The 22125-nt window shown below is 45.1% G+C and overlaps 1 protein-coding gene across 7 annotated transcripts in view; it reads left to right on the top strand.

Annotated features, from left to right (window-relative positions):
* GPC3 (glypican 3) overlaps window positions 1-22125 on the top strand; it is a 434590-nt gene that overhangs the window by 188653 nt on the left and 223812 nt on the right. The gene's annotated exons all lie outside the window — the stretch shown is intronic.

Below are 22125 nucleotides of genomic sequence, written 5' to 3'. Positions count from 1 at the left end.
CAATTTTTGGCTGGGTGAGGCTGAGGACTACACTTTGGACCATAGTAAATTTGTCCAAATGAAGCCTCGTAGTGGCTGCCTGGCCCATCGGCTTTCCCTGGGGAAAAATGATCAGGCACGTGTTCATTTCCACCATCTGAGGACTTTTTTGTATTTATCGGCTGTGCCCCTTGGGCAGGTCATTTTTCCTCTCTGAGCCTCCGTGTCTTCATCTTTAGAGTGCTTTGGAAAATGAACAAATGGAAGGTAGAAGTAGTCTGATGAAGAGGAAGAAAAAGCAGATTTGCAATTTGGCATCAAAAGTAATTTGCCAGGAGTTCCCGTCGTGGCACAATGGAAACAAATCTGACTAGGAACCATGAGGTTGTGGGTTCGATCCCTGGCCTCGCTCTGTGGGTTATAAGGATCCGGTGTTGCCGTGAGCTGGGGTGTAGGTGGCAGATGCAGCTCAGATCCCGTGTTTCTGTGGCTGTGGTGTAGACCAGCAGCTATAGCTCTGATTCGACCCCTAGCCTGGGAACCTCCATATGCTTTGGATGTGGCCCTAAAAAAAAAAAAAAAAAAAAAAGACAAAATTAAAAGAAAGTAATTTGCCATGGGAGTTCCCTGTTGGCACACTGGGTTAAGGATCCGGCATTGCCACTGCCGTGGCGGGGATCCATAGTTGAATCTGACTCCTCATTCCTTTGACACAGATGAACGTTAGTGGCTCCAGTATGTTCTTTCTGGATGTTATTTTATGAGGCTGAGGTAATGTCACAGACCAGGGATTCAAATGGCCCCAGTTCTTAAAGACTAGAGGAGACCCTATAGAAATGGAATTCTCTTAGGAACCCGCTGCTCTGAATCACTTTCTATTGCTGTGAACAGTATCAAGCATCAAGTTAATGGCCATCGAACCTGCAAAAGGAGTTAAATAATCACTACAGGTAGAGACCTCTGGTAATCCCTTTGTTTTTGATGGACCATGTATGCAGTTATAAAATATTTGACTCTGAACTTTTTATTAATGAAGATATATGCTTGATTGTGTTTAAAAACCCTATTAGGTTTTCACATGTACTTTATAAAATATGTATTTTTTATTTTGACAGGATTACGTTTAAAGGAGCCTTTTGATGAGAGACGTTTATCTTTGCTAGATCTTTTGTCCCTAGCGATTTGCTGTAACTTTTTATAAATCAAAGGGCTTATTGATCTATAGATTTTATATTATACTGTGCATGAATAGCTATTGCTATATTACCAGAGAAACTGACTGCTGTATAGTCAGGGTGAAACATATTGATTTTCATGGACTGTAGTATTCTTTGCAGGGAGAACATGTTGAATTTTAATTTCCTGAGAGTGTCAACTTGCCTCACCTGCCAAGAAATTAATCTGGGGCCAGTGTTGACTGGTGTGATAGCAGTCTCGTACTTGATCAGACAGCATGTCATCTTATTACGTTGATATCTTTCATAGGCATTGCCGATCCTTGTATTCAGAGTCCCATCTTTCAGAGTTCCCATTGTGGCTCAGGGGTTAAAGAACCCGACTAGTATCCATGAGGTTGCGGGTTCGATCCCTGGCCTCGCTTAGTGGGTCAGGGATCTGGCATTGCCATGAGCTGTGGTGTAGGTTGCAGACGCGGCTCAGATCCCACATTGCTGTGGCTGTAGTGTAGGCCAGTGGCTACAGCTCCGATTCGACCTCTAGCTTGGGAATGCCACAAACAGATATACCACAGGTGCAGTCCTAAAAAGGCAAAAAAAAAAAAAGAAAAAGAAAAAAAAAAGAATCCCACATCTCCTATAATGGTGTGCTCTTAGCACCGGTAAGTAAGCAAACAGTAAATGCAAAAACCAGTTCCTGGCACATCATAGGCATTTAATTTTAGATATCACTTATTGAGGTATTACTAATGCCTGCTGAGCTACCAAGCTAGCTGTCTACATCTACATTTGCATCTGTTTCTCTATATTTCATTTAGTCCTCACAATAAATCCTGCGAGGTCGATCCTAACCTTTTATAGGTGAGAAACAGGCTCAGAGAGGTCTCGTAACATGCCCGTCATCACACAGCCTGGAATGCATAAAAAGTGCAAGAGCTATGGTTCGGATCTAGTTTACCTGACTTTGGAGTCTGCTTGGCGACTCTGCTTCTCACAAACAGACTGGCACTGGCTTTGAGATATTCAAATACGTACCCTGTCTCTGACAAATAGCAACATGAGACCCCCCCCCCACTTCCTCAACCAAATGGGGAAGAAAGAATTCTACCTGGTGTGGTCTGGGCTCAAGCAGCACTCTGTCAGCCGCCATCCATCCCCCAGTAAATCCCCCTGAGGGAAGTTCCCCCCTAGGAAGTTCCCTTACTGGTTTATGCAAAGACCTAAATTTTAAATGGGACCCCCCCCTCAACATTTCCTACTGATTTATTGTTTCCTGAAGGGAGAAAATCTAGTGGTTACTTAAAAAAAAATCAAACCCCTTATGCAAAAAGGAAGGCTTGTCTAGAAGATGCAAATCCGTACAGACAGGAAGTGGGATAGTGCTGGCCGGGCTGGGAGAGCGGAGGGGAAATGAGGCGTGACTGCTCGTGGGCTCAGGGTCTCTTTTTGGGGTGGTGAAAATGTTCTGGAATTGGAAACTGGTGATGGGTGCACAACTCTGTGAAAATACCCAAACCCACTGAATGGTACACTTTAAAGGGGTACATTTTCTGGCATGTGGATTATATCTCAGTATTTTTTTAAATGGAACATCTGCTTAGAGCATCCGTATCCTCGGGGTTCATAGTGCTCTGGGAGGCCCTTTGTGGCCTCTGACATTTGACCAAAGAACAGTGGGCGACTTTAAAACCAGCTCTGCCCAGGAGCCTGTCAGCCTGGGCTCCACGTTATCAATGGAGAGTTTTTAACTCCCTGATTACAGCGTTCCTATGAAAGTCAGAGAAAGTTTGGGTCCCTGACACTCTGCAGAATGCCCAGGTAAAGGCTGTTTTTTTTTTTAATTAGAAGAAATGTGAATAGTTAAAGTGTAACTTCCCCCAAATAACTTGATTTATCTTGAAGTGCAGAGAGCACTAATCAATTCCAGGTCAGAATCAGTTAAAGCACCCCACAAATTGATAGTGAGGTCTTAAAAAGGCTCAGCAGCTTTGGAACATTAAATTTACTTGCTGTAAATTTGGAATAAGAACATAAAGAATCACTTTCCAGCAAGATGATGAAAATTCATCATGTTCATTATGTGTTTCTTCAGAAGCACACTACATTAATTTTCCAGCTCAACTAAGTGGAGGAAGTAAGGTTTCTTATTACTAAAAAGTTGCTCTGATGTTTAGAGAGGCGGTCTAATTCCATTAATGAATCCAGTCTGCTCCGACTTGTGATGCTGTTTAATGTGTCCTGAAAACCCTAATGTTGATAAGCGTCGTACAAACCAGTATCAGGGTTTGTTTTTGTTTTTGTTTTTTTTTCTTTTTTTCTCCTTAAAACAAGACCCAGAAGGTGTTTATAAAGCTTAGTTTTGTTTCCCAAGGATCCACATGCTTATGGTCAGCTCTAAATTCTCCAGGCGAATGGGGAAAAGCAGTGGTGTGGCTCATCTGCAAGTCTCCCTGCTTTTGGGATGTGTATTGGTACCCATTTGACTCATTGGATGCATCAGAACAGAAGAGGGGGGAAAATAAGGAAGTCCCGCTGGTCAGCATCTCCCCTCAAAGCCCTCTTCACACATCCGTCTGCTCTAGGCTCTGCTGAAGAATCCTAGCATTCCCTTCGCCCAGAGGGGCCTTCTACCAGCTAGATGAAAATAATGAAGTGTTTTGCGTTTAGAAGGCCTCCTGCTCAGTCGCAGGCCGGTGTAGAGAAGTGAAAAGAAAAGCGAGGCTGCATCAGGCATTCATCTACCTGCTCTGCCAAACTTTGTTAATAAGAACATGAAAGCGAGGTAATCCGCCCTCAAGATACCTGAGATATGCGGGCTTATCTTCCCGGGCCCCATAAAACACAGCTTTTCATCTCATCTTAAAGGACCCCCAAAAGCTTTGCACATCTACGCTGTGGTCTGGCATTGCCTCACCCCTCCTCAAATGCAGCCTCTGCTGTTGTGCACCATCGCTGCTATTAAAGAAATGCCTCGAAATGCTGCCCAGCAGTTCCGGTCAGGAAGGGGCGGTTTGTGCCTTGGCTCCCCTGGCCCCAGCATCTCCAGATCTACGGTCCCTGCCTCTGTTTGGCTTCCTTCTGCTCGGGCTCTCCTGACTGAGCTGAATACCTTGACGTCTTTTTTGGCCTGATGTCTGCTCTGGTTGCTCGGTCTTCTTTTCCCACTCCCTGCCTGCTGACTCCTTGGCATCTGCCAGACTCTGCAGGCCTAACAAACTCTCAGGGCTGGCCTCTGCCCCCCTGTCTTCTTGCTGCCTTGAGATGAAAGCTTTGGCAGCCTGTTTGCATGGATGTAACACCTATCCTTGTGACCCATCTCTATCTGTTCCCATGGCAACGAGGCATGGGAAGTCCACATGCCAGGCATCCAGTCTGATCTCTATGGTCATTTCTTGGTTGTTAGTGCTAATGGGGAGGAAGCAGGCAATCGGATCGGCTGGAGGGTCCCCAGTTCCTTTGCGTTTGCTGTTGGAATGGACCAGCACAAGTCCATCAGGCAGCCATTGATAAAGAGGGACTGTGCTGAGTCTGGTCGCGATAGAGCAAGGATCTAGGAGAGGGCAGAGAAGAGGAGATACGGGAAAAAGGGAAAGAACCAGACGGAGGGGTATGGAGGAGGGAGGGGGGCGTGTGAAATAGGAAATGTGACTAGGAGGCTGCGGAGAGTGTTTCTGTGAGTTAAAACAGGTGGGAGTTCTGAGCGCACCCCCCGCCCCCCCCCCCCGTAACTGACTTGCTGTCCTTTGCCTTCTGTTCACTAACCAGGAACCTCAGATTTGCATTTCTATCTTGGTTTCAAGCTTGATTACTCCAACACGTGCTGCTCAGATGGATAGCCACCTTTTTATTCTACTTTCCACCGAGATGAAATTTAGCACGTGGTGGTAATGACGGTAAAGGTCCCAGCCTCTAGCAGAGTGTTAGCCACAGTGTTGCTTTGGCTGAGGGCTGATGGGCCAGGGGCTTAGGATAATGCTGTCTCCCACAGAGGAATTGGAAGGGAATGGCTGGGGTTCTCAATAAGTAGGAGCCCTATGGTGGCATTTAGGGCAATTGCTATTTGGGGAATGGGCTCTCTGATGAATCGCTAGTTTGCATGATTCGCAGAGGTCTTTGCAAATGACAGTGCTTGTGACCCCAAAAGAGTTAAGAATTTTGGTCCCTGGAAGTGCTGGAAAGGTTAAAGCCCCCAGGGACCCTAAATAAGCTGTTGAGGGCCTGGTAGAGGTTGGATTTCAGACCAGGTAGGAAATTCCTTTAGGATAAGAGTTGTGCCTGACTCTTTGGGGCTCCTGGCACCCATAGTACAGTGTAGACACTCACTGTCCATGGGGGTGGAGGCTCGATGGCCAAGGGTCCCTTCTCGCCATCGCATTCCCCCTGTCCAGTTCCCGTACCTCCAGCTTGCCTCTCCCCCACTTGCCCTTGCCAGCTTCCACCCCGTTTCTGCTTCATCAGCCTTGTCCAAGGCTTGTAGCAGAGACGTCTACTCCAGTTTAGCTCTTCTTTTTTTTTTTTTTGTCTTTTGTTGTTGTTGTTATTGTTGTTGTTGTTGCTATTTCTTGGGCCGCTCCCGCGGCATATGGAGGTTCCCAGGCTAGGGGTTGAATCGGAGCTGTAGCCACCGGCCTACGCCAGAGCCACAGCAACGCGGGATCCGAGCCGCGTCTGCAACCTACACCACAGCTCACAGCAACGCCGGATCATTAACCCACTGAGCAAGGGCAGGGACCGAACCAGCAACCTCATGGTTCCTAGTCGGATTCGTTAACCACTGCGCCATGACGGGAACTCCCAGTTTAGCTCTTCTGCCAAACAGTCTGGGGTTCACCTTTGCAAAGAGAAGAAGTCCAGGAGTCAAGATGGGGGTGCAGGTCATTTTCTCAGTTTGTCAGAAAAGTATCTTATTGGTCTCCTGTCATCCTGGCGTTGAAGTCACTTCATGGTGTCCCCAGTTGCCTCATTTGGAGCCGTGACACCTGGCCCAGCTCTAGCCTCTGTGATCCTGGCAGTGTACCCAGCCAGCTGTGACACATGCCATCTGGCCTGGCCTTTCACACTTCCTGCGTCAGGATTGACTCGTGCGGCAGGAAAACGTTCCCGTTACCTTTTGTGGACGAGGCAGACCAGCGGATTTACTCTGGAAGTGATGGAAATGAGACTGAGCGAGAGAGTTCCTTCTGGCCTGTGTTGCCAGAGGACATCAGCGAGGCAGCTGGGAAAGAAAATACAGAGCTGCCTTCGTAGGTGCTGAGAATCGATTCGGAGCGTGAGAAGAAAAATACCGAATTAAAAAGAAACAAAATGCGAGGCTGTAATTGGGGGAGGAAATACAATACCTTTCTTACCGAGAGCATCGTTTCTGCAGTAATTTTCAATACGTCAGCGAGAACATGGTCATTCCAGAGGGACTTGGGATATGAGAAACATTAAGTAAATATTTGGAATAAGCCGTCATGGAGAGACGTCTCTGATGAGCTGCTCTTCACTACGACTGCACTATAACGATGCTAAAACACAGATTCTTTGGAGCCTCCTTTTTGGAAGTCTTTAACGACATACTCAAGTTCATTGTTCGCTTTCCTTTGGGGTAACAACACCCCAAGTAGACGGCGAGAGGTTTGATCCAGGTGGGATGTGGCCCATCGATCTCTCCCTAAACCGCTAGCAGTAGCACCTGCTCTGTTTCTAGGCTAAGGACCACATTTCTGAAGGGTGCCTATCACTGAGACTGTAGTTTCAGCGCTGCCGAAGCAAGTTGCTGGGTAATTATGTGTTCTTACATAGATTGCTTTCCGAGCTGGGTAATTATTGTGCAACTTACCAGCTGGAACTCACAATTAGCTCAGGTCTGGACTTCGCAGGCCACCAGCAACTACCTGTCTTTCAGGCAGGGTAATCTTGGACTCAGATTGTTTCTCTTAAATATTGTAAGACAGAAAGGCATGTAAAATGAGGTACGGCTGAGTCCTCTAGCAACAAAAGAATCCTTTATTAAAACAAAGTACAAAAGCAAATACCATATGTCTTAAAGCCTCCCCGTGGAAGGCCAAGTCAGAAAAGGGGGACAGTTGCAGCAGGGCTAAAGAGCAACCGACTTCACTCTAAACTACTCTTTAAGCCTACAAATCAGGCTTTTTCTTTTCTTTCCCACTTTTATAATTTGGACAGATGTAGAGGCTCTCCATAGCTTATAAGATCCAACCTAAACTCTCTAGCATGGCGTTTAGGTCCCTGGCCCGCCTGACCCCGGCCTGCTTCCAGCCTCCTCTGCCATATGGCCCACCTAACCATCTCATTCCAACCACCCCATGGCATTTATAGAAAGGTGCCATGTGTAGGACATTGCTAGGTGTGGTGTGATCTAATGCCATATCACTTCACTTTGGTGGTGGCTTTATTAGTTTGCCATGCATCCTACATGGGCTCCATGAAAAGATTACCAGGTGCTGAGTGCCTGGGCTGGGGTTGTGGCCACAACCTGGAGAAAAAGGGGGCTTGGATGTGATGGGAGAGGGCGGGGTTGAATCAGTGAAGGAGTTCGAAGAAATACCATTGAATCCCAAAGATGATGTTTTTTGTTTTGTTTTTTTTTTTTTTTTTTGATGTTCAGTGATTTTCCAAACTCCTATGAACTGTTGAAATTAAACAACGTGAAATTGGCTAAGCGACCTGTGACATAGGAACACAATGGAACACTGCAGAGTGAAATAATGTCATTAAGGATAGTTCACATTGAGTGCTTATTATATGACAGGCACTGTTCTAAGCATTTTCATAAACATTTTATCGTGTAATCCCCGTAACAACCTTCTGAGGGTAGATACTATTATTTTCCCAATCTTACAGGTAAATAATCCAAGATACTGAGAGTTTAAGTGACTGACCCAAGGTCACACATCTAGCATGCAGTAGAGCCAAGATTTGAAAGTATGTATTCTGGCTCCAGAGCCCATGCTTTTTGTTTGTTTGTTTTATTTAGTTTTATTTTGCAGTATGATTTTTTTAATTTTTATTTTTAAGATTTTATTGGAGTGTAGCTGACCTACAATGTTGTATGTCTCAGGTGTACAACAAAGTGAATCAATTATACATATACGTATATTCATTCTTTTTTCAGATTCTTTTCCCATATAGGTTGTTACAGACTATTGAGTAGATCTCCCTGTGCTATATAGTAGGTCCTTGTTAATTATCTGGTTTTGGCGGGGGGATGGTTTTGGCCTTTTTAGAGCCGCACCCGCAGCATGTGAAGGTTTCCAGGCTAGGGGTCCAGTCGGAGCTATAGCCGCTGGCCTACACCACAGCTCTGGCAACACTGGATCCTTAACCCACTGAGCGAGGCCAGGGATTGAACCTGCAACCTCATGGTTCCTAGTCGGATTTGCTAACCACTGCGCCACGACGGGAACTCCAACTATCTGTTTCATATACAGAATTGTGTATATGTTATCCCCATCCTCCTAATTTATCCCCTTCCTGCATGGTTTCCCCTGTTATAACCAAAAGATTGGTTTTGAAATCTGTTTGTTTCTGTTTCATAAGTTCTTTTGTATCATTTTTATTATATTCCACATATAAGTTCTATCATATGATATTTGTCTTCCTCTGTCTGACTTCACTTAGTATGAGAATCTCTAGTTGCATCCATGCTGCTGCAAATGGCATTATTTCATTCTTTTTATGGCTGAGTAATATTCCATTGTGTATATGTACCACATCTTCTTCATCCATTCCTCTGTCGATGGACATTTAGGTTGCTTCCAAGTCTTGGCTATTGCAAATAGTGCTGCAGTGAACATGGGGGTGCAAGTATCTTTTTGAATTCTGGTTTTCTCTGGGTATATCCCCAGGAGTGGGAATTGCTGGATCATACAAGAGGTTATACTTTTCATTACCACACTACAGCTGGCTCTGTACCTGGAAAAGAACATCAAAAAATATGTAAACATAGCTGAGCACATACAGATACATTGATGAAGACAGTTGGCAGTAATACAGATGAATGGATCTAACATTAGATTCATTCTTTGATAAAGAAGCTTAAACTCATAAGAAAAGGGAAGAAGTGAGAATGGTTTTGTGTCAGGGAGGTCAAGGGAAAGCACTTTAGGAAGGAGGATATCAAGAGTGTCAAATGTCAACGGAGTCAGTAATTAACTTAATAACTTTAAGTAAATAAGTCACTTAGCCTCCTTCGTAATTGTTTCCTCATCGGTAAAATTTGTTCTTGCCTTACAGCTTTGTTTGGAAGATTAATGAGATAATGTTAATAAAGTCTTTGTGGTTTCCTTTAATAGTAAAGATGTTTTTCAAAATACCCCCACACTATTGCAGACCACGTCCTAAGGGATAAAACTAAAGGCAGAATATATGTGAATTTTCCAAGTCTTGTGCAATAGGCTAAGGTGTTTCCTGTCCTTCAGTTCTAGTTGAGTGACCACATAGCCTGAAATGTCTTGATATTTGGAGGGAGGGAAAAAAAAGAGCAGATTGCTGGTTTGAGATCCTGTAGACCAACCAATGGATGGATTGACTAATTTTTAATTTTTCCAGCACGCATTGTGGCACAGGGTGGGCTACCCCCGGTGTCTATCTGGCCAGCGTCCTGCAATTTCTCATTCATCTGTCCATTTCGCAAGTGCACGTGGAGAGTCTCCTATGTAACCAGAACCAGGTGCTAGAGTTCAGATGAATGAGGCACACAGTCCTTGTCCTCAGAGCACTTGTGCTGGGAGATGTTTGTAAGAGCAGAGAGTCTTTACACTTTAGTATGAAGATGTACACACAGCGTACTCTGTTGAGCACAGAAGAGAGACGGGGGTTGGGGGGGAGCAGGCCAAGATAGGGAGGATGTTGATTCTTTTTCATTAAATTGGAAGCTTATGTAATTTTTCTTTCTTTCCAGTAACCAAAATACTAATCCAAAATTTATTTTTTTGAAACAATTTTTAAAAATTGTAGTTGATTTGCAATGTTGTGCTAATGTCTGCGATACAGCAAAGTGACTCAGTTATACGTATCTATACATTCCTTTTTATGTTCTTTTCTGTCATAGTCTATGCCAGGAGGTTGGATATAGCTCCCTGTGCTATACAGCAGGATCTTGTTGTCTATCCATTCTAAGGAAATGTCTTTCTTTCTTTTTTTTATAAATGATTTTTATTTTTTGCATTATAGCTGGTTTACAGTGTTCTGTCAATTTTCTACTGTACAGCAAAGTGAGCCAGCCACACATACATATATACATTCTCTTCTAATGAATTTTCTCAATCCTAGCAACCACACACACACACACACACACACACACACACACACGCGCGTGTGCGGACATATAGGCTTTAAGGCCCTGTGCCTTTGTAGGCAATTGCCAGACAAGGGTTTCCCAACCTGCATTACATTTGGATCTTGTTACACTCATAGCCAAATACTTCTGGTGTCGACTCTGATCACTTATAGAAACCCAGTGCCTTTGGCACATCTTTAAATATAACTCTTCACAGTTCCACCTGCTATTTCTTGAATCACCCATGGCCCCTATTCTGTTATTATTCGCAAACCAAGCTCTCAGAGGCATTCAAGCAGTCCCAGGTCAAGAGGACTACCTGGTATTTCCAAGTGAGTGTGTCACAATGTCCAATCCTTTTACTGTATTGTTGGATGCGGTTTGCTAGTATTTTGATGAGGATTTTTGGATCTATGTTCATCAGTGAAATTGGCCTGTAATTTTCTTTTTTTGTGGTGTCTTCATCTGGTTTTGGTATGAGGGTGATGGTGGCCTCAGAGTGCGTTTGGGAGTGTCCCTTCCTCTGCGATGTTTTGGAGTAGCTTCAGAAGGATAGGAGTGTGTCTTGCATGTCTTTGGCTACTATATTTAACTAAATCTGAACTGACCTTTTTTTACATATTTACCAAGTGGGAGTTCGTGATAATGTTCTAATAGCCTTTATGGTCATCTCGTCCAGGCCCAAACATACTTGATTATTATCTTAAAGTCTCAGTTGTTATATTATTTATTTATTTATTTTTGGTCTATTTGTCTTTTTGCCTTTTCTAGGGCCTCTCCCACGGCATATGGAGGTTCCCAGGCTAGGGGTCAAATCGGAGCTGTAGCCACCGGCCTACACCACAGCCACAGCAACACAGGATCCAAGCCGTGTCTGCGACCTACACCACGGCGGGTCCTTAACCCACTGAGCAAGGCCAGGGATCGAACCCGCAACCTCATGGTTCCTAGTTGTATTCGTTAACCACTGAGGCACAACGGGAACTCCATTGTTATATTATCTAATAATCACACTCCTGTTTCAGTTCATGTCACTTGGGAAAGGTCCATGACAAATTTTGTTTCTGAAATATTTATCTGTAATGGAAAAAAACTATTTGTGTGACTCTCTTCCGACGGTTGAATGTAAGGTATAGCTAAAGTATAAGCAGCCAACGGGAGGGCCATCTAAGGGACTAGGACCTATTAATGCTTTCTTTGTTAGTGCCTCTTTTCCATTTTGCTTTTCCCTGTTTGGTTCTCATCCTATAGTCTTTATAAAGAAGGGGTAACACGTAGTTTATGCAGCTCAAGTGATCATCGTCATGTGATTCTCTCATGCTCCAGCACGATGCTCCAACACAACGGTCTCTCCTGGTTTTGACCCGCGTGAGTTTGGGGGCGGGAGGGAGAAATCACAAATATACAGCAGTTAATATGAAGGGTCTTGAGAAGGTTTAGCAGACAGGCCACTGTGTTCTTTACAAACAAGCTGTTTATGGGGATGGCCTTTATAACTAGCTCTCATGCAAGATGGTTCTAAGGTCTTCTCCCAGCAGGAGAGAAAGTGGAAAGAGAGGGAGAACAGAAGACTGGGCCCCATGGGCCTCCTTCTCTATCCGTTTCCTCATCTGAGACACGATAGGCTTTGATAATCAGTATGCCCAGACTTACTTCTGCACCAGGCTTGCCTTGGGCACTTGTTAAAATGTAGATCCTTGGGACCAATGCCTTAAAACTCTGAATTTAGAGGGTTATAGTAAGGCCTAGGAATCTATATGTTTAACAGGCACCCCAGGAGATGCTGACTTCGTAGACTTGCAAACCAAAAATGCCTAAGAGTCACCGAATTTGATGATTTATAAGGCCACTTTCAGGTTTAAACATGTATATTTCTAGTATCAATGATTTCTAATCTAAATGATAGATGAAAATAAGCAGGTTTGATTAAGAGGAGCCTTGTATTACTATTTTCATTAAAAAACAGAGAAAGACAGTTGGCATATGAGATCACTATTATGTGGAATCTAACCCCCCAAAAAATGATACAAAAGAACTTACAAAACAGAAACAGACGCAAAGATTTTGAAACCAAAATCATGGTTACCAGGAGTTCCCATTGTAGTGCAGTGGAAGCGAATCTGACCAGCATCCATGAGGACGCAGGTTCAATCCCTGGTCCTGCTCAGTGGGTTAAGGATCTGGCATTGCTGTGAGCTGTGGTGTAGGTCGAAGATGCAGCTCGGATCTGGCCTTGTTGTGGCTATGGCATAGGCTGGCAGCTGCAGCTCCGATTGGACCCCTAGCCTGGGAACCCCCATATGCCATGGGTGCGTCCCTAAAAAGACAAAAACAAAAACAAAAATCATGTTTGCCGGAGTTCCCGTCGTGGTGCAGTGGTTAACGAATCCGACTAGGAACCATGAGGTTGCGGGTTCGATCCCTGGCCTTGCTCAGTGGGTTAACGATCCGGCGTTGCCGTGAGCTGTGGTGTAGGTCGCAAACGCGGCTTGGATCCTGCGTTGCTGTGGCTCTGGTGTAGGCTGGCAGCTACAGCTCCGATTCAACCCCTAGCCTGGGAACCTCCGTATGCCGCCGGAGCGGCCCAAGTAATGGCGAAAAGCCAAAAAAAAAAAAAAAAAAAAAATCATGTTTGCCAAAGGAGAAATGTGAGGTAGGAAGGGTAAATTAGGAGGTTGGCATTGGCTTATACATACCACTGTGTATGAAATAGAGAGGTAACCAGGACCTACTGTCTCGCACAAGGTAATCTACTCAATACTGTGTATTAACCTAATTGGGAAAAGAATCTGAAAAGGAACAGATATATGTATATGTGTAACTGATTTACTTTGCTGTACACCTGAAACTAACACAACCTTCAAAGTCAACTATACTCCAATAAAATTTATTGACAAATATTTTCATGCAGTGCTTTTGTGTTCTGGAACTAGCATTTTCAGTATATCAGGCCCAGCTGGAAGATGTTGGTGAGGTTGTGTGTGTCTAGCAGACGGGCTGGAGTGAGGGTTCGGCATTCCAACCTAGAAGGGGGGGACGAGCACTGTGAGGCCACAATTTCAGGTCAAGCAATTGGCATCCAAAGGTCTGGGGCAGACAGGAAGGCCTAGAAAAGAGCAGAAGCCTGCCTTTTACAGGACTTGGTTGATATTTGGAATGTAAGTAAGAAGTGGATAAAGAGGGGCAGAGACCAACAGAGGAGCGGAGAAAGAAGAGTTGAGGCCAGGAGAAGGAGAGCCCAGTTCCTAGAAGAGTTCTTGACTAAGATGTTAGTAAAAAGAGGACGTGACTGTCTACTTTCTGCACTAATTTTGGACCATGCTGTAAGAGGATGAGAGCAAACAAGTGCATGGGCTGTGATTGGAACACAAATGTCTCTTGAGTCATAAGATATTCGATATGCAAATAGGTATGTTTTGCGATTCTAGTTAAAAGCCTAGCAGAATAAGGGCATTAGCCATCTGCTTGTCTTGATGCTTGCAGTAGAACCCTCTGTGGCCCTCTGTATAGTAGGGTTTCCGACAAATGGTGCCTGAGAAAGGTTCTGTGAAGGGCTGAGGCATGAGGATTGTTTTATGTCATCCCCGGGATGGCCAGGAGGGGGAGCCAGTCATTTGGTTGATACCTATAATCTGTGATGAAATTCTTTGAGACAAGTGTTTTGATCTGAAATAGCACTGAGTTTATTTATTTTTATTTATTTATTTTATTTTATTTTATTTTTTTGTCTTTTGCCATTTGTTGGGCTGCTCCCGCAGCATATGGAGGTTCCCAGGCTAGGGGTCGAATCGGAGCTGTAGCCCCCCGCCTACGCCAGAGCCACAGCAACGCGGGATCCGAGCCACGTCTGCAACCTACACCACAGCTCACGGCAATGCCGGATTCTTAACCCACTGAGCAAGGCCAGGGACCGAACCCGTAACCTCATGGTTCCTAGTTGGATTCGTTAACCACTGCGCCACGACGGGAACTCCAGCACTGAATTTAGTTTATAATATCTCCTCAGTTTTCTGCTATATAAATTATTAGAAAGATATATTTAGAGTAGGTCAACTATAAAAATAACTCCATAATGAGAACCCTAGAAGTTTAATGCATTACAGACCGAAAAAGACTTCTTTGATTTGCTAGAAAAGATGTCTTTGACCATTGTTCGCTGTGCTCACTTGTTGATATTTGCCTTGCACACCACATTTTTCCCCTTTGGGAAGCCTTTTTAATTTCCATTAACTTTGTGGTCTTCTCCTTTCCTCAGATAACCCTTAAAAATAGTTCTGGGCATACAGCTTTCTTTAAACCCATAAACCAATGCCCCTTTGAATTTTTTGTTTTGAAATAAATATATGCCAAATGTCATAGTTATCAGAGATCATGAATGATGTCTGGGAGTTTCAGAAATATTCAGAAGTGTTTCTTAATAGCTTCCTTTTCTGTGTCCAAGGTATCCTTTTTTCAAAACGATGCTCTCCATTTTGCCAAAATCACCCATATAGTTCATTGTTGATGTCCGCTCTTGTAAGTTCCTTGTCAGTGTATAAATACTTTGGCTTTGTTGGGGAAAGATTGTGTAGTCCTTGACTGCTGCACAATACCCATGTTTACAATCTTTCCTGCTGATCTGGATTTTTTGACAATTTAGAGAGTTCGGCAGGCTAGACAGAGTGTATGGTCTTGAGCTCTAACGTTAATAAGACGGTCAGCCTTGCCTACCTGGTTGGTTGTGTGTCCATCTCATCATTTCTGGTAATACGTAGTTGGGGCATGACGGCAGCTTCGAGGGGCCTCTCCAAGGACCTGAAAATACTGGAAGTGAAATTATCCCCTAAGAGTTCAGCTAGGAAACCAACAAGTTATGAATGAGAACAGAGTTATGGAAATTCCCTTTGAAGGGACTGAGTTACAAGAGAACAAGTCATCCCGTGTTCCTTGTAGAGTTTTGTAAAGCATCAGTGTAGACGAAGGATTGGAAGCGCATTGCTAAACGTTACCTATTGCTGATGAGAGTTGGCAGGAATATGGGTGATGATTATTTTCCTTCTTTAAACTTTATTTTTTAAGTTTCAGAAAGAGAGAGGGGCGAGACGGAGCCAGAGACAGACAGATTTAATGGCTCCTGGGGAAGAAAGACCAGACAGGAGCCAGAGTGACCGTGTTAACACAGCTGAAGAAAGTGTGTGTCCGTCAGGGAGTGGGGGTCAGGGGCTGTCGGTCATGAAAGCAGAGAAAGAGGAGAAAGTCACAGCGAAAGCTTGCAGCACTGATCAGCCCACTCTCCCCGGGAGAGAGACTTGCCTTGTCCAGCTCCGGACGAGGCACGGAGGCAACAAAGCAACGTGGTTATGGGAGCCATCCCATAACCCGACTGATGAGGGTTCGGGTCTCAGGCCTAGCACTCTGCAGCTTTATGACTTTGGGCAGGTGGCTATGCCATTCCCAGCCTCAGTTTCTGCCTTTAACACGGGAATTTTAATGACATTACCTACCACATCGGGCCTTTGTAAGAGCGAAAGAAGATAATTTAAGAGTTTCCACAGTAGGTTAAGAATCCAACTACAGTGGCTCGGGTCACTGCAGAGATGCGGGCGCAGTGGGTTAAAGGATCTGGCATGGCTGCAGCTGCAGCACAAATCACAGCTCATCACCGTGTGGCTCAGATTCAATCCCTGGCCCAAGAACTTCATATGCTGTGGGTGTGGCCATAAAAAAAAAGAAGATAATGTATCTATTTAGTACATTGCCTGGCACATGGTAATCCCTCGATAAATGTTATTGTTATAGTGTTAGAAAATCTTATTCCTAGAGATACAGCTTAACGTGACGCTTATTAGACAGTCACATCTTGGCATTGGAGTTGGTACTGATTCCATGTTTGTAAACAGGTCTTAGATGATAGTTGGGCTTTCCGTGTTATTTACCAGTGGGGAGATGACATGAGGATCTGTCACTTTGTAAATTAGATGTATCATTATAAATTGATACTTTGATTCAGCAGTGTTTGGACTTTGCTTGGAGATCATGTGTTCAATGAATCTGGGAGGTTGTCAAAATTGAGTTGTGGGTCTCCAAACCCTGGACATTAAAAAAATTTTTAAACATAGCCTTTTGTGAGCTTGGTTGATGTGAATTCTCTCCTGAGAGAAGGATGCGCTCAACTCTGGACCTGATGAGGTTTCCTCGTTAGCCCGTCTCCCAGCCTCCTCCCGCCAATGAACCTCCTCTGTTTCTATCCAAAATTCCACAGGATAAAAAATGAAAATCTCATGCCTTCTTTTTCTGTTGTTTGAAATGTCAATAATCATGAATGTACCATGGCACACTACCTTTCCCTCTCCTGCTCCTGGTCTCTGGGAGACTCTATAGTCTCCCTCGCTGGGCGTTAGAGAGAGGTGCTTAAGAGCTTCGGAACCGTAGAGACCTCGCTCCAGAACTCCGGCTCTGCACCGCTTATTGGCTGTTGGGCCTTGGGCAAGTTACCTCTGCTCTCTGAGCCTCCGTTTCCTCATCTTATCAACTGGGAATCATAGTGATACCTATTTCATGAGGCAGTTGTAGGGATGAAATGAATTAATACGTGAATGAAATGAATTAATACAGGCTTAGAATAGTGCCTGGTTCAAATGAATGTGCTATGCAGATATTAGCTGTCCCTCTTGTCACCATTATTATTGGGGTTGTTGTTGAAATGTAGTCATCACCATAGAACCAGTCTGCCGATGTCATGTTAACCAGCAATTCTCAACCTGGGCTGTCAGCATCCACACTGGCTCCAGAGGAGTCATGGCGTTCTTGAACCTTCCCTTTTTTTTCGATTGTAATCAACTGTTATGTCCCCGATTTTTTTCTACCTTCATTTTAATTTTAAGGAAAAAAAGGACACCTGGCATTTATGGGGTGGGGTGGGGTATGATGATAACATCAGCCCAAAGGAGCTGATGAAAGGGACACAATTCCAGCTAAGTTGGGACCCATCGTGGCCAATCTTTTCCCCGGTTGCTGTCAGCCGCAGACCTTTCTCGCTGTTGGGAGGTGCCAACCACCAGCACCTTTCCTTCTGGTCAGTTCTGACAAGTGTCTGCTCAGATAAATGAGCCTTCTCCTCTGGCCTGACTCACTTTGTGGAAACAAGTTGGCTAGCAGTGTATGAGCTGACCCACAAAAACCCCTCAGCTGAAACAAACAAACCAAAAATACTGTATAGCATTATACTCGTGGTCTAACAAGCATCGAGAAATGGCAGGTAAACTTCGGTTTTTCCCTTTTGTGGCCACGTTTGCTGACCTCCACTTGGCATTTGTTCGTTTGGTTGGTTGGTTTTGTTTGGTTGGTTTTTTTGTTTTGTTTTTTGTCTTTTTGTCTTTTCTAGGGCCGCTCCCATGGCATATGGAGGTTCCCAGGCTAGGGGTCGAATTGGAGCTGTAGCCGCCGACCTATGCCAGAGCCACAGCAACGCGGGATCCGAGCCACGTCTGCAACCTACACCACAGCTCACGGCAATGCCGGATTCTTAACCCACTGAGCAAGGCCAGGGATCGAACCCCCAACCTCATGGTTCCTAGTTGGATTCATTAGCCACTGAGCCACGGCAGGACTCTGTTTTTGTTTCTGTTTTGTCTTTCACTTGGCATTTTTGAGAGGCACATGGAAGGACTGAAAATGCAATAGAGGAGGAGGAGGAAAGGGGCCCGGGAGAAGCAATGTGCTATAATTTGGCAGCATATGAGTACCGGTAACTTGTTCTGTGGTCAAAGCTCAGATCCAAACCATTCTGAAAAGCTTAAAGATATAGCACAGGGGCGTTCCCTTCATGGCTCAGTGGTTAATGAACCTGACTAGGATCCACTAGGATGCAGGTTCGATCCTGGCCTCGCTTGGTGGGTTCAGGATCTGGCGTTGCCCTGAGCTGTGGTGTAGGTCGCAGACACAGCTTGGATCCTGTGTTGCTGTTGCAGCTGTAGCTCCAGTTCAGCCTGGGAATTTCCGTATGCCGCAGGTGCACCCCTAAAAAGACCAAAAGAAAAAAGATACAGCCCAGAAATCAGGCAGCCTCACTGTGGGTCTATTCCCAGGGGCAGCGTGAACATGATTCGTGTTAATATGCCAGTGAACCACTGATGTCCTCATAGGCCAGGGAGACCATAGGGCTCTAATATTTCCTTCCCCCTCCCCTGCCCAAAGAATTTAGTGCCAAAAAAGAATAGAAAACAATTCACTTCTCTACTTTGGTTTCAGTCATTCTGGGCCAGAGAATTGACCTCAGTGACTTCACAGGCAGATCTGGGAAAGAGACAAAAATCGAATTTTAATTTGTCTTTTTGTGGCACATATCTCAAACTGGAACAATAATATTTGAGGGGTTCCCCCTCATCTTTCTTTCTTTAAACAGATGGAATTTTCAGCGCTGTCAGCTCCACTGTTCTAGACCCCACGAGCTGGAATTTATAGCTCAGTTGAGGCCAGTTAGGTCGGCGGAGGAGCTCTTGCAGCAATTGTGCCCTGTCTTCCTTCGCCCTGGACCCGGGGCTGCCCCCAGGCCTGCACAGAGGCCCCCAGGCATGTTTAAGGAAAGCGCTCAGCGACAGGATCAGAAAGCCTCATTAGGGAAAGCCACTGTGCCTTATATTTTAGAGATTTTCTTTAAAAGGCCCAGTCTCAAAATCAGCTTTTTCCAGGCACATTGCCAAATTACAGAAATGGACCAGTTTTAAAATGCCCATTTAAAATAAGCTCTCTTGCATGTAGCACTGTGGCAAAGGTCCTTCTGGCAGGAAGCCACTTTAGACATCGGATCACTCCAAGCATTATTTTTCAATAGTGCCCAGGCCTTTTTGTAATTTCGGCGCTGTTTTCTTTGAACTCAGAAAATGTCAGTGTACCAGAAGCAGACACAAAGGGGGCTTCCCAGCCAACAGCTGGATTTCTTTTCCCGCAGATGTTCCCTTCACAGGGATTGAGCCTTGAAAGTTGTCGATATAGTGTCCCTTGTCCCTGTGCCCCACGGAACTATATTCCATTGATTCAGTTCTTGGCCCACATTCCCTCCCAGATTTCGATTTTTTTTTTTTTTTTTTTTGGTCTTTTGTATTTTTAGGGCCACACCTGCGCCATATGGAGGCTCCCAGGCTAGGGGTCGAATTGGAGCTACAGCCGCCGGCCTACGCCACAGCCACTGAAAAGCCAGATCCGAGTTGCATATTTGACCTACACCACAGCTCACGGCAATGCCAGATCCTTAACCCACTGAGCGAGGCCAGGGGCCGAACCTGTAACCTCATGGTTCCTAGTCGGAGTCGTTTCCGCTGCGCCACGACAGGTACTCCCCAGATTTCAATATTGAGTTGAGTTGGTGGAGGTCTAGGAATGAAGAGTTAAAAGGACGGAGATCATTGTGAGCTGTTGAGGGAGAAACCCCTAGAAGATAAGAGCATCCTGCTATGAGAAGGATCCTGTGCTGCGTGTGCCCCCTTAGCTGGGGCCTTCTTCAGATAAGGACCTGCAGTTCATCAGAAGCTCGAGGACGAGTGGCAGCCAAAGTTGTCCACGTCTCTGATGCTGCAAGTAATCGAGGTAGCACTGAGGGGCTTTCTTCCTTTTTGCTACTCAGGACCTGGGGTTCTCACGCTGACTTTTGTTTGATACATTGCCTATGACGGTCGCCGGAGGTACTCAGACAAAGCAAAACGGGAGGCTGGATCAAGCTCCAGCATTTACGTTTGGGACAGTGGCTGCTTGTCTTTCTTACCCTCTCTTCTGCCAGGTTGTATTTCTAGGATTATGTCAGTTGCTGGCTCTCCAGTTTGATAACTTCCCGCTAAACCCATTTCCATGTTTCCCTGAAATAGTCAACAATACAATTGAGGTTTTCATCAAGGAGACTTTGCTCTCATGCATTTCTTTTTGAAGTTGCACGAAGGTTTTGGGCTCTTCAGAGACTTCCTGAAGCCCCCAGTGCCTGCTACAGACCAGAATTCAGGTAGCCGTCAAGCCTCAGAATTTAGCTGCTTTGGTGTCAGTAGGTACCAATGAATAATTTATTCAGACCTACGGAGACTAGATGACCCGCCTCAGAGATCATATTGGTACCGTAGTCTTTTTTCCTGCTGCATCTCACCATTCTAGATGTCAGTAGAATTGGTTCTTCATCCAAAAGTTAAGGTGGAGGGGAATGAGATAACAAAGGCTGTGGAGGAGGAGAGAAATCATGGGTGGCCCTCAGGTATGTACACACTGTGTTTGGGATACACGACAACAATTTTCTTCCTAAACAAAACAAAGGCAATGTCACAAAGAGATGATCAAATATCTAGCAACAACAGCGTGACTCATGAGAAGTCTACGGGGTCCCCTTTCCTTACTGTCAAGTTCTTCCGGGAGAAAGCACACTTTACTTGAGGTGCTTGAGGCTCAGGAAATTGTGAAACACCTCCCTTTCTGCACATAAACATTTTTGGACCTTTTGAGAAGCATCCAGCGTTTATCAAAGCCTCCGGCAGGGAGGCCATAATTGCAATCGTCGTGGTTGCTTCGACGCCTTGATGTTCCTCCTGGAAGGAAGCAGAAGCCACCAGGCCCAGCTTCACCAGGGACGTCATCAAGCCTAATGCTGCAATTTTTCCTACCTGCTGATGTCTATGGTCAGATTCTAACCTTGACCCTAGCCATTCACTCCTCCCCCACCCCTTTCATCCACAGACACGTGCCAGACGCACACGCAACGTGATTCAGTTCTCCTGTGGAGGCAAACATCATTTGATGAGGTTTCTAGAATTTCAGATCCATTTGCTAAAAGTGAAACATCCCGTCCTCTGGACAAGCTCAGGGGAAAGCCCCCTGGTTGACCCTCGCCGATGTTCCATGCCCTCGACTTGCCCTTGAACGCAGCTGGAGTCTCTGTGCGGATGCTGACCCTCTTGCCAAGTCTTTGCCTGCTGCCAGAGCCCCCTGAGTGCACCTGAGCCGCCCTGTCCCCCTGAGTGCATCAGGCCAGCCTTCCCAAGTCCCCCAGCCCTCGCCTTTGCTGTGTTTCCCGAGCCAGAGTAGCCTGCAAGAGGCTGAGGCCCAAGAAATTGTCACGATCCTGGCCCTTGAGTCCTGTCTCTGCCAGTAGCACTTGGAAGGAACTATGGCTCAAGGGAGGGCCTGGCCTTTTTGCAAAGGCTATCTTTTCAATTACATACCCTAGTTTTATGGTTAGAGCTGAGAGCTCTGAGATTTCATACCCGTATCCATAATCCCGAGGAAATGCACAGTATTGACCCTTTTCTCTTATTTTCTTATAATTTCCCTTTCATCATGGCTTTAAGGCACTGCAGGCAGTGTATTTCTACGGAATTATTGTTAGTAAGTCATTGAAAGCATTCAGGCTTTTACCTTGTTCTTCATATCCTACCCAAGTTATGAAAGTATTTTCCTGAGATGTCCTGTAAACCCAGGATAGCCAAAGAGCTGAAATGGTGTTTCTTTTAGAGGTGAACCCAATAAAAAGAGGAAAAAAAGAAAAAAAGAAAAACAAGCTACTCATACCTCAAGGCATTATTGCACAGTGTTTTAGTGGATAAGCTCTGGAGTCCGATTGCTTGAATTCAGATCTCAGCTCTTCTATTTACTGACCATATAACCTGTGGCAAGTTTCTTTAACCTTTTTATGCGTCAGTTTTCTTGTTTTTAAAATAGAGACACAGTACACCT

The sequence above is a fragment of the Sus scrofa genome, chromosome X (genome assembly GCF_054392235.1).
Source record: "Sus scrofa isolate SSC_HxYL_T2T_F1_AM1 chromosome X, Sscrofa_HxYL_maternal_Yorkshire_Landrace_v2.0, whole genome shotgun sequence".
Lineage (NCBI taxonomy): Eukaryota > Metazoa > Chordata > Mammalia > Artiodactyla > Suidae > Sus > Sus scrofa.
The sequence above is the reverse complement of the archived record's forward strand: the minus strand, read 5'-3'. Positions and strand labels throughout refer to the sequence as shown.